The sequence below is a fragment of the Azolla caroliniana genome, unplaced genomic scaffold (assembly GCF_043228905.1).
Source record: "Azolla caroliniana isolate FFs.n. ecotype wild unplaced genomic scaffold, voAzoCaro1.0.p SCAF_4, whole genome shotgun sequence".
NCBI lineage: Eukaryota > Viridiplantae > Streptophyta > Polypodiopsida > Salviniales > Salviniaceae > Azolla > Azolla caroliniana.
Window position 1 is genome coordinate 12,156,765 of NW_028230439.1, and position 14,358 is coordinate 12,171,122.

Genomic DNA, 14,358 nt, shown 5'->3' on the forward strand with positions numbered 1-14,358 from the left:
CACCCGATCACCGGTTCCGTCTGGTCGCCGGTTGTCGGTTCCGCCCGGTTTTCGACACCATCTAATTGCCGATTTTGCCGGTTCCGATTTGATTACTGGCCGGTTCTGGATTGCTTACAGACCGATTCCGGTTTGCTTTCCGGCCGGTTCCGGTTTGTTTTCCGGCCGGTTTCGGTTTGCTTTTCGGCCGGTTTCGATTTGGTTTCCAGCTTCCCGGCTGATTTCGAATTGATTTCTAGCCGATTCCGGTTCCATTACCAGCCGGTTCCATTTTATTGCTAGTCTGTATTTGGGAATTTGGCCACATTCATCCATCTAGACAAAGTGGCCAAAGTGCTCTTATCATAAATGAAAAATAAGGGATCTCAATGTGTTTATATAGCCACAGCCTTAAATTTCCTATCTATGTTGGATAAATCATAGTTCTTTTTTCCCTATATTCTCAAACTTCATGTTCTCATAACTTGATATGTAGTTGTCCATTTTGTATCTAGTAAAATGCGTTTTGAAGCTCTTAAGTACATCCATCTTTCTATAACAAGCCATTAAGTTAATATAAAATACTTATTTCATTATTTTTTATTATTATTTTTTACATAGTGTGTGAAGATTCACACGACATTCACCCCCACCAAACCTGCACATCCACCGGTATGTGCCAATTTTGGTGAGGCTCCACTTTTGATTACTTTACTTTTTCATCGATGTACCCCAACCGCCATTGCCATCCCATCCACCATATTCTTCGTTCACTCTTTGCATTTCCATGACCGGTTGTCATGGCTCTCTTTGCTCCTCTTGAGCATAATGTTTCACGCCTCGTGCACGTGCCACCTTCGTCTCGGCCATCTCTTTGGTCATCTAATTTTCTTTTATCATTGTTTCTTGTTCCATGCATGCCTTTCGAAAGACTTATCGAAATACTATTGTTGAATGCTCTCAGTGATCCGTTCTTTAGCGGCATGTTTTCCTCTAGGTCCTTAAGTGACCACATTACATGCTTCCCACTTTGTCCACTTTTGTGGTATACTTTTGTGTTGAAGTTGACGATGACTTCTACGCTAGTATTATCCTTTTTAGATTTTGTGATCACATCTTTCGGATCCGCTTGGCCCATTTGGCCCACGTCTTTGCTTTCTGAGCTTTGCTCGGTCTCTTTGTCGCACACATCAGCTTTTGTCTTCGTGCTTTGCTTGACCTCTTTGTTGTATACATCAGCTTTGTCAATCCACTTGGCGCCACCTTCCATATCTTGGGTCTCATGTTGGCTTTTGATTGCAACTGCCCAAGTCTCTGGAATATGTTTTAAGAATTTCTCATCTTTATTGGCTTTTACCTTTGTCATGTTGTCCATAGCCATCTCTTTGGCTATCTCTTTGTCGCGCGCATTAGCTTCGACCCTTGCTTCCTTGCCACCACTATCCTTCTCTTGGGTCTTACATTGGTTAATGCCCAAGTCTCTCGAACGACTGTGGAGGAATTTTGTAGTTTGGCATTGCCTTTGTCGTGCTACCCTTAGCCACTTCCACCTTATGGTTGTTTGCATTGGCGTTGATCTTTGTTTCCTCACCGCCACCTTCCGTCTCTTGGGTCTTACATCGGTTAATGCCCAACTCTCAAGAACCTTTGTGGGGAGAGTATCTTCATCATTCTTCATGGCTATCTCTTTAGACTCATGGGCCTCATACCCATCAATCCTCTTGATCGAGCAAGCCTCGATTATTCTTCCCTCTTCTTTGCATGTGTTAGTTTTGGCCTTCACTTCCTCGCCGCCACCTTCCGTCTCTTGGGTCTCACGGCCATCCGCTATTAACTCGTCCATAGACACATCGGACTCGATGTCGTTTTTCGTGGCTATCTCCTCAATAATGTCGGCCTCACACTTTTTATCTCCTTTGATCATGCAAGCTTTGCTCATGCTTGCACCTTCATCACTTGATGTATTTGACACGATGCGTGTTTCGAAACATTTGTCTTCGCTTGAAGTGGCATTCGCCACCCTCGATTCATTTGTTTCATTCTTCATCATTGTTTCTTTGCAAGACAAGAAGGCGTTTTGTTCCACATCTTCTCCCGTGGTGCTGTCATACTGAACTTGGGCCTTCGCATTGGTCATATCATGACTCCACCTTTGCCGGGAGGTCTCTTCTTCCTTGATAACCTTTTTAATCGGTTTTGGTTCTATTATAAGATTCTCTTTGGCCTCGACTTGCACCTTTAATTTCTCATATGCTTCGTTTATGAAGGCCTCTATGTCAAGTAACATCGAACCTTCTCTCTTCAAGCTCTCTTCTTTACGAGGTAGTTTGTAGTTGCATCCCATCCTCCTTTCACCCTCCGTCATGGGTTGTGTTGTTGCCGATGAGAATCTTGTCTTCCTCTTATCGTGCAGTTGACATACTCTTTCCACTTTCGTCCAATCCTCAATGAGGCTATTTGCTCCATTGTCATCCTCAAGTTGGATTCCAATGGCCTTCCTTTCTTTCCAATTGATCGATTTTACGAACATTAGGACTTTATCTTCGCCCACCAATCTTTGATTCTGCTCTGAGAGTTGTGTAAAGCGACACTCGAACTCAACGAAAGCATGCATGGCACTTTGGTGGGTCTTTAATGATGATACCCATTGGCTGAACTCGTAAAGATTGCATCTCTTCAGCTCTTTGTATCTATATGCCTCCATCAGATATCCTCCTACCGCCTCGTTTCACGTCGAGTTCACCAAAGTTATTGCGAAAATACAACGAGGATACATGAACTTGAGGTAGGACCCCGGGGCCTCCGACTAGAGGATATCACATTCGTGCGTTTATATTTTTAACAATAAATGGAAAGAAGAAATTTAATAATTTTTCATTAGCAAATGAAAAGAAATTACAATATGTTCCAAGATTGGGATTCATAAGTTTTAGGTTTATTGAGATTAATAGAAAAGAAAAATTAGGGGTTTTGAGAGATATGGTTTCCATAGGGAAAATTAGGGTTTATGAGAGATAGGGCTTCCGTAAGGAAAATTAGGGTTTACGAGAGATATGGCTTCCGTAAGGAAAATTAGGGATTATGAGAGATTTGGCTTCCGTAGGGAAAATTAGGGTTTTTGAGTGTTATGGCTTCCATAGGGAAAATGAGGGTTTTTGAGTGTTATGGCTTTGATAAGATAAGAGAGCTAAGAGGGAAAAGAAAATAAAAATGGAGAGAGCTTGAGTGTAGGAAAAAAAATGGAATTTTATATGGAGTTCTCCATTGATTATAGCCTGCAATGTTACTTTGCATGTCCACTTTTAGTTGCATGTCTACTTTTAATTGCATCCATTTTTAGCTGCATGGCTTTTTCTTTTAGTTGCATGCGATCGTCCACATGACATTTACTTTAGTTTTCTTTTCTTTACTCTAATTAGCCACATGATCCTATCATCTGTCCGTCTCGATCGTCACCCATCCAATCCGTCTGGTCGCCGGTTCCGCCCGATCACCGGTTCCGTCTGGTCGCCGGTTGTCAGTTCCGCCCGGTTTCCGACACCATCCGATTGTCAATTTTGCCGATTCCTATTTGCTTTCCGGCTGGTTCCGGATTGCTTACCGGCCGGTTCCGGATTGCTTACCGGCCGGTTCTGGATTGCTTACCGACCGATCCCGGTTTGCTTTCCGGCCGGTTCCGGTTTGCCTTGGTGGACGAAGAAGAAATGGTACAAATCTGCCTTGGTGGTCTAGCGCAAAGGTACGGGCCAATCCGGATAGCGATCTGCACCCGGGAGAAACCACCGGCCTTCTTCAACTTGCAATCGATGTTGATTGTCGAAGAAGACCACGCGAGTGGGTCCAGGACCGCTCAATCGGGTAACCAGATGTTGTACACAGAGGCGGATAGGCCCCGTGGGCATGGGGCATGAGGTGGGTCGGCACACACTGGAGGCAGTGGGCAAGAGTAGGAAATAAGGCACAGAGAACGTGCAGACAGCAGTTCCGGGACTTCCACAAGTAGGGGGAGTCAAGGCGGCGCCGGAGGCCAGCAAGACAAATCCGCCACGGAATGTTGGTATTGTGGCAAAAAGGGCCACAGAGAAAGCGAGTGCTAGAAGACGTGTGTTGATTTGGACAGATCTGGATCCGGCAAAACCGGTCGGGAGAACCGGCAAAGCTCACACTACGTGCAAGGATCGAAAGGATCTGGAACCGGGAAGACCGGTAAGGGGCCAGCCTTGGTAATGAAGCACGAGGCAAATTCGATGAAGAAGACCACTTCCAAATCGGAGGAAGTATGGTATGTTGATTCCGGTGCGTCGAATCACATGACGAACCACAAAGAGTGGTTCTCCTTCCTGGAGAAACTGGAACAACCGGGAGTTGTTGAAATCAAAGACGGCACTCCTCACCTAATCGTGCATGTCGGTGAAGTTCCTTTGAGCCACGTCGGACAGAGGGGGAAGCTGATGAACGTATTACACGTTCCAACTATCACGAAGAACCTAGTGTCAGTCAGTTAGATCATTGACCAGGGGATGCAGGTGCAGTTTACGCACCTCAGGTGCTTCATCGAGGAAGAGGGCCAGATTATTGTGCAAGGGCGCAGAGACGGGAGGATGTTCATCCTCGACACCAATGACGTCGGCACCGCTTTATTCGCCAAAGGACAGAAGATTGAATCGTATATTGATCTCTAACACAAGCGGATTGGCCACGCCAATTAGCGGAGGCTTTAAGACCTGCAAACGAAACAAGTTGTTTTTGGTTTGCCAAAGTTCAGTGGCCGGAAGGCCCAAATATGTGAAGCCTGCCAACTTGGGAAGCAACACCGGCTTCCATTCCCCACCGAACAAAACCGTAGCTGTAACAAGCTCGACCTTATTCATTCGGATGTATGGGGACCAACACAGAATGTGAGTCTTGGCGGGAGTCGATATTTCGTCTCCTTCATCGACGACTACAGCCGGCACACATGGATCTACCTCATTGAGCGGAAGAGCGAAGTCTTTGAGTGTTTCTAGAACCTACAAAGCCTGGTTGAATGGGAAATGGAGAGGAAGATCAAGTGCCTGCGGTCGGATGGCGGAAAAGAATATTTTTCCGGCCAATTCAACAGTTATCTGTAGCAAATAGGAATTCGGCGAGAGTTCAGTTGCAGATACACACCGGAATAGAATGGTGTAGCCGAGAGGAGGAACCGGTCGCTTATCAACATGGCAAGGGCGATGCTGGAGGAGAAGAGCATGCCTAAATTCTACTGGGCGGAGGTGGTACGGACAACCATCTATATCCAAAACCGGATCGGTGACAAGGTGTCTGCACCTGAGCTGTATTTCGGCCGAATTTGAGACTCCTTCGGATATTCGGCAGCATAGGATATGTGCATGTGTCGGATGAGAAACAGAGGAAGTTGGATGCAAAGTCGGAGAAATGCATCCTGGTCGGTTACTCACATGAGCAAAAGGGGTATAAATGTTATAACCCACGGACGAAGCAGGTCTGAGTTTGCTGGGATGTTAAGTTTGATGAGACGGCATCATGGTATGCCTTACCGGCTCCGACTTCCGACCCCGACCCGATACCAGAGGATGAGGCTAGTGAGCCTTAACCGGTCCAGATAGAAGATGATGAATCCGAGACTCAAGAAGAGAGTCCGGAATCGTTTCGGTTGAGTGGGCCGAATGAGAGACTGGGTCAATCCAACCAGTCAGATGAGGAATAGGCGAGTAGTAGAGACTCTGCCTTGCTCTCCCCGTGCAAGGAACCGAGGAGGCGGTTCACGTGCAAAGAGAAGGGGAAGAAGAAGAGGATGGATTCTGAAACCAGTAATGATGAGTTGGATCGGAGCGAATCCAACTCCGGTAAGGAAGAAGGCGGATCTACAGGAATGAAGTCTGCAACGGCCAAGAAGGGCCTCAAACCGGGTAACGATAGATTACGTTGGTCTCCCCGCAAGAAGAGCCCCGTGATGTGGTACGGGTACAACGAGTACATGGCGCATCACTATGTGTACATAACCAAGGTGGCGGAAGTGCGTGAGCCGGAGAGCTATGCAGAAGCGGCAAAGGACGCAAATTGGCGTGCTGCTATGGGGGAAGAAATGTTGGCACTCGATGCCAACGAGACATGGGACCTGGTTCACCCTCCCGGTCACTGTAAACCGATCAGATGCAAGTGGGTGTACAAGGTAAAGTACAACGTCGTTGGTTCGGTTAACCGGTACAAGGCCCGACTTGTAGTGAAGGTGTTGGGAGACGGGTCCCTCCGGATGGGAAGGGAGAAGAACAGAGCCGACGAACAATCTCGGTCGAGGCCGATAGGCCGAGACCGAAACCGGATGAGGAGTACCCGGCTACGGAGAGCCGGATGATGCAGACCTGGTGAGAACCGGATGAGGAGCACCCGGCTACGGAGAGCCGGATGACGCAGACCCGGTGAGAACCGGATGAGGAGCACCCGGCTACGGAGAGCCGGATGACGCAGACCCGGTGAGAACCGGATGAGGAGCACCCGGCTACGGAGAGCCGGATGACGCAGACCCCGTGAGAACCGGATGAGGAGCACCCGGTTACGGAGACCCGGATGACGCAGACCCGGTGAGAACCGGAGGGAAGAGACATATTCGTAAATATGTTTCTGAGTGCCCCATCGAGGCTTTATTTGTAAATAGCCGAAAAAGTCATATTAGTATAAATATGACTTAGGGCAAACCTTTAGTTAGGAGTTGTCATTTTCTTGTTGGTGCAAGAAGAAGAGAGAGCACGTAACAGTGTACAGAAAGAGAGAGAGAGAAAGAGGTCGCTGCCTCTGTTGTAACCACCTCTGTGGCGAAGATAGAGAGTACGAGGTCGTTGCCTCCGTGAACTCACTATTTTGTACATTCCAACATAGTGATAGTTTGCAGCCTGTGGGTGCCGTGGTTTTTCCCTCAGTTTGGGTTTTCCACGTAAACATCCTGTCTACCTTTTCTCTCCTTTGTGTCGTGCATTTGTTTCCCGTTTTCTGTGTATGATCCTAAGCTCGGTTGTGGCCGAGCGTTGCGTAGAGGGAGCGTTGAGTTCCCGTCAAGTGGTATCAGAGCGAATCGTTTGGCGGCATGTTCAAGCTGATCGGCTCCAACTATTCGGTATTGAAGTCGAAGATGAGGGACATGCTCGTGGTTAAAGACCTCTGGCTGCCGGTTCAATTCGGGGACAAGAGACCGGACAAAATCGACGCCGCGATATGGGAGGTGATGCACATGAAGACAACGGCGTACATACGGTGCTTCATCGACATGAGCCTATACAACAACTTCAATGAAGAGAGGAAAGCTCATGAGCTCTGGGAGAAGATCAGCATAATGTTTCAAAACAAAAATGCTGTTAATCAGGTTTCGGTATTCCGGAAGCTAGTAAGACTCCGGTACCAAGATGGCTCCAGCATGGCGGAGCACATGAATGCCTTCCAGGGGCTGATCCACCAGGCAACTTCATTGGAAGTACCTCTCGCCGATGAGGTACTAGCGCTACTCCTGCTCGGTTCCCTCCTGGATAGCTAGGAGACGTTGGTTGTCACTTTGGGCAACGCCAGGCCGGAAGGAAAACGGTTATCCCTAGCAAGAGTAAAGTTGAGCTTGCTAGATGAGGAGCCGCGTCGGAAACATAAAGATACGAGCTCCGACTCCAAAGCGCTCGTTACCGAATCGGAACGCGGAAGACATAGAAACCGTAGTCCCCAGAACCGGGAGAAGTCAGGGACATGGTCAAAGTCAAGGGGGAGGCCCACTTGCTTCTATTGCGGCAAGCCGGGTCACTTCCAAAAGAACTGTCGGCATTTCCGTAAAGACAAGGAAACCGACGGTACCGACTCGAAGCGGACCCTGGACCGGAACGGTAAAGACCGGAAGGGGACGGACCAGAAGGGAACGACGGCAATCGCGGCAAGTGAAGAAGAGTTGATGCTCATCACCGAGGAGAGTGAGATAAACCTTGCCGGCGACGAGATGACCTAGGTGGTAGACTCCGGAGCATCGTTCCACCTTACCCCGGACCGGAAATGCTTCTCATCCTACTCAGCCGGTGACCACGGCTGTGTCCGGATGGGGAATGAAGGTACATGCCGAATTGTCGGCATAGGAGACGTGTGGCTGTCAACACCAACCGGATGCAAGTTGCTGCTGAAGGATGTCCGACACGTTCTGGAGGTTCATTTGAACCTGATATCAGCCGGTCGGCTAGATGATGAAGGCTACACAGGTAGCATCCGGAACGGTGTCATGAAGTTCAGCAAAGGGAGCCTGATTGTGGCTCGGGCCCGGAAGGTCAACACACTATACCTGATGAATGCCCGGTTATGCCCGGAAGAAGTGAACGTGGCATCCGACACTGCCGGTGAGCTGTGGCACAAGAGGCTGTGTCATATGAGCGAGAAGGGGATGAAGAGGCTTGCAGACGACAACCTCATTCCAGTGAAGAATGTGCACTTAGAGAAGTGCACTGATTGTCTCGCCGGTAAGCAGAACCGGACCTCCTTCCGACCAATGCCACCGATGAGACGTAATGCACCACTGGAGTTGGTGCATACGGATGTGTGTCAAGTAGACACGAAGTCACATGCCGGAGCGCAGTACTTCGTGACGTTCATAGATGACCACAGCCGGAAGCTGTGGGTCACACCGTTGAAGACGAAGGATCAGGTGTTATCCGTCTTCAAAGAGCTCCACGCGAGAGTGGAAAGAGAAACCGGCCGGAAGCTGAAGACGGTTCGAGCAGATAACGGAGGAGAGTACCGGGGGCAGTTCGAGGAGTACTGCCGCTCGAAGGGAATCCGGCTGGAATTTACCGTGCCGAAGACGCCGGAACTAAACGGACTGGCCGAGAGGATGAAGCGAACCATAATGGAGAGGGTCTGGAGTATGCTAACGCATGCAAAACTACCCAAGAAGTTTTGGGCTGAGGCATTGTCGACGGCGACATACGTGATAAACAGTTCACCCTCAGTACCCTTGGACGGAGACACGCCACAGAGAGTATGGACCGGTAAGAAAGTGTCCTACCACCATCTGAAGGTGTTTGGGTGTCTCGCGTACGTGCATGTAGCAAAGGACCGGAGAGGAAAGTTAGATCCAAAGACCCGGCCATGCATATTCCTCGGTTATGGTAACGATGAGTTCGGCTACCGAGTGTGGGACCCGGTCGACAAGAAGGTATTCCGGAGTCGAGATATTATCTTCATGGAGGACAAGACGCTCGCCGACTGGGAGTCGGAGAAGAAGATAATGAACTCCGAGTCGACCGGTAAGGATTGACTCTACGATGAGCAGACCCAACCGGCAAGAGACCGGTTAGCACTCGAAGAACCAGCCGGATATGGTGAGGATACCGAACCGGCAGAAGAAGAAGTAGAGGAAGCTGAGACCGGAACCGGCCTAGACCCCGAATCGGATTCGGATGAAGAGCAAATAGAGGAGCCGACTACCGAAGCCCAAAGACAGAGATATCCTCTTAGAGAGAGAAGAGCCCCCCGGAGATTTCCGGATGCAGAGCATGTTCTGCTGACCGATGAGGGGGAGCCGGAAAGCTTCGAAGAAGCGAAGGAAGGCACCCACAACCGAAAATGGTTAAGTGCCATGCAGGATGAGATGGATTCCCTGCATGAGAACCATACGTACGAATTGGTGGAGTTGCCGAAAGGAAAGCGGGCACTCCGAAACAAGTGGGTGTACAAGTTGAAACCGGGAGATGCCGGCAACCCCCCGAGATACAAAGCCAGGATCGTGGTGAAGGGGTTCCAGCAGAAGAAGGGTGTGGACTTCGACGAGATATTTGCCCCGGTAGTAAAGATGACCTCCATCCGGACGGTGTTGAGTATAGCGGCAAGCATGGACCTCGAGGTAGAGCAGTAGGACATGAAGACGACATTCCTTCACGGCAACCTCAAAGAAGAGATCTACATGCAGCAACCGGAAGGATTCGTGGAGAAAGAGAAGGAGCACCTGGTATGCCGATTGAAGAAGAGCCTGTACGGACTAAAGCAGGCTCCCCGATAGTGGTACCGGAAGTTCGACTCCTTCATGACCGATCAAGGGTACCACAAGACGCAGGCCGATCACTGCATGTTTGTGAAGAAGTTTGAAGGGGGAGACTTCCTGATACTCCTGCTGTACGTGGATGACATGTTGATCGTCGGACGTGACCAAGTCAAAATACGGATGCTGAAGAAGGCTCTCAACCGGACCTTCTCAATGAAAGACTTGGGTCCGGCAAGACAGATGCTGGGGATGCATATCATTCGGGACCGGTCAAAGAAGCAATTATGGTTGTCACAGGAGAAGTACGTGACAAAGGTGCTCCACCGGTTCAACATGTCAGAAGCAAAACCAGTCGGATCGACACTTCCGGCAAACTGCAAGCTATCCGGTAAGCAAAGCCCGAAGACGAAAGCAGAGAAGGCGGATATGATGAAGATTCCATATGCCTCTGCCGTCGGGAGTTTGATGTACGCAATGGTTTGTACCCGACCGGACATAGGATACGTAGTCGGAGTGGTGAGCTGGTTTATGAGCAATCCCGACAAGGAGCACTGGAACGCGGTTAAATGGATACTCCAGTATTTCAAATATGTGTCTCCGATTCGGCTCTAGAAAACCTCAATTGGACGGTTTCACCGATTCGGACATGTCGGCTGATGTGGATACCAACCGGTCTACATCCGGGTATGTAATGACATATGCAGGGGGAGCTGTTTCGTGGCAGTCGAGGCTGCAGAAGACGGTTGCATTGTCAACCACAGAGGCGGCGTACATGGCGGCTGTGGAAGCCGGCAAGGAAATATTATGGATGAAGGACTTCATCAGAGAGCTCGGTATCCGGCAAGACGAATACCGACTCTATTGCGACAGTCAAAGTGCCATCCACCTTGCTAAGAATGCGGCCTACCATTCTCGGATGAAGCATATCCAACGAAGATATCACTGGATCCGGGAAAGAGTAGATGACCAGGAGTTCGCGATGACGAAGATCCACACGGCCGAGAACGGGTCAGATATGCCCACCAAAGTTCTGATACCCGACAAGCTAGATGCATGCCGGAAGCGAATCGAACTGATAAGACACCCCATGCCGGAGTGTAGGGTGAGTTTGTTAGGAGATAGGTCCCTCCAGATGGGAAGGGAGAATAACAGAGCTGACGAACAATCTCGGCCGAGGCCGATAGGCCGAGACCGAAACCGGATGAGGAGTACCCGGCTACGGAGAGCCGGATGATGCAGACCTCGTGAGAACCAGATGAGGAGCACCCGGCTACGGAGAGCCGGATGACGCAGACCCGGTGAGAACCGGATGAGGAGCACCCGGCTACGGAGAGCCGGATGACGCAGACCCGGTGAGAACCGGATGAGGAGTACCCGGCTACGGAGAGCCGGATGATGCAGACCCAGTGAGAACCGGATGAGGAGCACCCGGCTACGGAGAGCCGGATGACGCAGACCCGGTGAGAACCGGATGAGGAGCACCTGGCTACGGGGAGCCGGATGACACAGAACCGGTGAGAACCCGATGAGGAGCACCCGGCTACGGAGAGCCGGATGACGCAGACCCGGTGAGAACCGGAGGAAGAGACATATTCGTAAATATGTTTCTGAGAGCCCATCGAGGCTATATTTGTAAATAGCCGAAAAAGTCATATTAGTATAAATATGACTTAGGGCAAACCTTTAGTTAGGAGTTGTCATTTTCTTGTTGGTGCAAGAAGAAGAGAGAGCACGTAACAGTGTACAGAAAGAGAGAGAGAGAAAGAGGTCGTTGCCTCTGTTGTAACCGCCGCCTGTGGCGAAGATAGTGAGTACGAGGTCGTTGCCTCCGTGAACTCACTATTTTGTACATTCCAACATAGTGATAGTTTGCAGCCTGTGGGCTGCCGTGGTTTTTCCCTCAGTTTGGGTTTTCCACGTAAACATCCTGTCTACCTTTTCTCTCCTTTGTGTCGTGCATTTGTTTCCCGTTTTCTGTGTATGATCCTAAGGTATACGTAGAGGGAGCGTTGAGCGTTGCGTAGAGGGAGCGTTGAGTTCCTGTCAGAAGGTATACACGCAGATCCACGGAATCGACAACGACGAGACCTTCGCTCCGGTAGCCAAGATGACGACGGTTCGTGTGGTGCTAGCAATTGTTGTGACAAGGGGGTGGTATCTTCACTAGATGGATGTGAACAATGCATTTCTTCAAGGAGATCTTGAAGAAGAGGTCTTTATGATACAACCCCCTGGTTTTCAGTCGGAGATGAACAAGTCGGCGGTATGCCGGCTGAAGAAGTCACGTTACGGCCTGAAGCAAGCCCCCCGAGCTTGGAATGCGAAGATCACGCACCAGTTGCATAAGATGGGGTTTGTGGCCTCCAAGTCCGACTCTTTGTTGTTCATCCAGCAAGGTCTGGCTGGTCCGGTTTGCATCTTGTTCTATGTTGATGATCTCGCCATCACCGGACCCGGCCTCGATGAAATCAGCTAGGTCAAGTCCTAGCTATCAGATGCATTTGAGATGAAGGATCTGGGGGACCTTCATTATTTCTTTGGGATCGAGGTGATCCGAACACCCGACGGCATATAGCTCTCACAAAGACACTATGTATTGAATATGCTGTACAAGTTCGGCATGATAGAATGCCGACTTGTCTCAACACCCCTGGACCAAAACCAGAAGCTCTGTCCCAACTCCAGACCAGCCTGCGATGAGAAACGGTTCCGAAAAATTGTCGGAAGCCTTATATATTTGACCATCACCCAACCAGACATCAACTATCCGGTTAGTGTGATTAGCCAATTCATGCAGAAGCCGACCGTAGAGCATCTTCAGTGCACACACCGAATATTGCGGTATGTGAGCGGCACGAAGGACCGAGGACTGTTATACCGGCGAGGTATAACCGAAGAGCTAGTAGGTTACATGGATGTTGACTGGGCCGGTGATGCATCTGTTGGGATTTCGGTCCCTCCGGATGGGATGTCCGGATGATGAAGACCCCGGTTACGGAGCCGGATGAAGAGTACCCGGATACGGATCCGGATGATGAAGACCCCGGTTACGGAGCCGGATGAAGAGTACCCGGATACGGATCCGGATGATGAAGACCCCGGTTACGGAGCCGGATGACGAATGTACCCGGAGAGAGATTCGGATGCGGGGACATATTTGTGAATATGTTTGCTAAGAGCCCTTGTGGCTATATTTTGTAAATAGCCCGAAAGTCATATATGTATAAATATGACTTAGGGCAAACAGTTTATGTTGTTGCTCATTTTTCCCATGCGAAGTGAGAGCAGCCGAGAGAGAGAGAGAGATAGAGCGCGAGAGAGACGAAGAGGTAGACGCCTCTGTGTACTTCCGCCGCCTGTGGCGAGGACAGCGAGCTCAAGGTCGTTGCCTTGCAGCTCGCCATTGTATATTTCTCTGTGCATAGTTTGGTTCGGAGTCTCGCACTCCCGTGGTTTTTCCCGTATAGGGTTTTCCACGTTAATCCCTGTGTATCGCGTCTTTCTCTGTATTTCCTATTTTCTGCTACATTGATCCGCGATTAATCGGTTGTGGCCGAGTGAAGAAGGTGAATCCAAGAGGTGATTCCTTTCAAACTGGTATCAGAGCGAGGTTGCGGAAAATGGAAGGCGGCGGCAGCGGGCAGCCGATGATGATGGTGCTGAATGCACAGAATTACGCCGACTGGAAGATCAAGATGGAGGATCTTCTGATTGTTCGGGACCTGTACGAACCGATTGACAGGTCGGAAATACCGAAGGGAGTACTTGAGTCGGAGTGGAAGCTCCTGAACCGGAAAGCAGTAGCGACGATCCGGCAATATGTCGATGTAAGTGTCCTGCAACATGTGGCGAACGATACGAACGCCTATGAGATGTGGAAGAAGCTGTCGGGCCTCTATGAGAGGAAGAATGCGTTGAACCGGACCTCCCTGATGAGAAAGATAGTGAACCTCAAGTACCGGGACGGCGAGAGTATGGTGGAACACGTAAGCACGTTCATGGGATTCGTGAACCAGCTTGCGGCGATCAAGTTCCCGTTGGAGGATGCAATGCAAGCCATCATCCTGATGTGTACATTGCCGGACAGCTGGGAGAACTTGGTGGTGACTCTCAGCACCTCCTGCACGGAAGACAACTTGTCCCTACAAACGGTAAAGACAAGTATTCTAAATGAAGAAGCGCGTCGGAGAGATAAAGAACCGGCCTCCGACTCGAAGGCGCTGCTTGCCGAATCGGAACGGGGAAGACAATGGAACCGGAGTCCGCAAAGACGGGAGAAGTCGGGGACCCGGTCGCAGTCAAGAGGAAGACCCACATGCTTCCACTGTGGGAAGCCGGGGCACTTCCGGAAGAATTGTCGGCATTACCGAAAAGACAACGGA